Here is a 564-nt window from a genome sequence, read left to right on the forward strand (position 1 = left end):
TTTATATAACTATGAGAAGAAGTAAATGAACAGATGTTGTCTCCTAACAATATTTGAACATGAGTTTAGTTTCTTGTTGAAATTAAATGTCTTCTTGAGGAAAATAGGAATATGATAGAAACTGGAAAAGAAGGAAAAAATTAGCAAGAAAAATGACTTGCAGGGAATCATTGCTGACAAATAGAATGTGATTCAATGAGGGTAATAATCAGGTTTTATCTTATTTCCCTTGATTTTTTTTTTCTATCCTTTATAATGTATGAGATTTATTTCATAAATGTTAGGATAGATGATCATTATGTGATGATCTCAGAATATATCTTTATTAATATTAATATGTATTCCGTTTAGAGGGAAAAAAAACTTTTGTAGTTTTCTACTCCATGTGAAATTTGATTGTGTTTGATTTTTGGAGACTAAAATCTTCTGGATTATTTTTTAGTCCTTTGGTTGAAGAATATAAGAACTTCACGAACAAATCAGATTGTGCATTGGTTTGAAGAATATAGAAACTTCACCAATTTGTTAAATACTCTGTTTGAATGAATATTCTGACTTGAAGAG

This window comes from Solanum tuberosum, unplaced genomic scaffold (genome assembly GCF_000226075.1).
Source record: "Solanum tuberosum cultivar DM 1-3 516 R44 unplaced genomic scaffold, SolTub_3.0 scf00434, whole genome shotgun sequence".
Classification (NCBI taxonomy): Eukaryota; Viridiplantae; Streptophyta; class Magnoliopsida; order Solanales; family Solanaceae; genus Solanum; species Solanum tuberosum.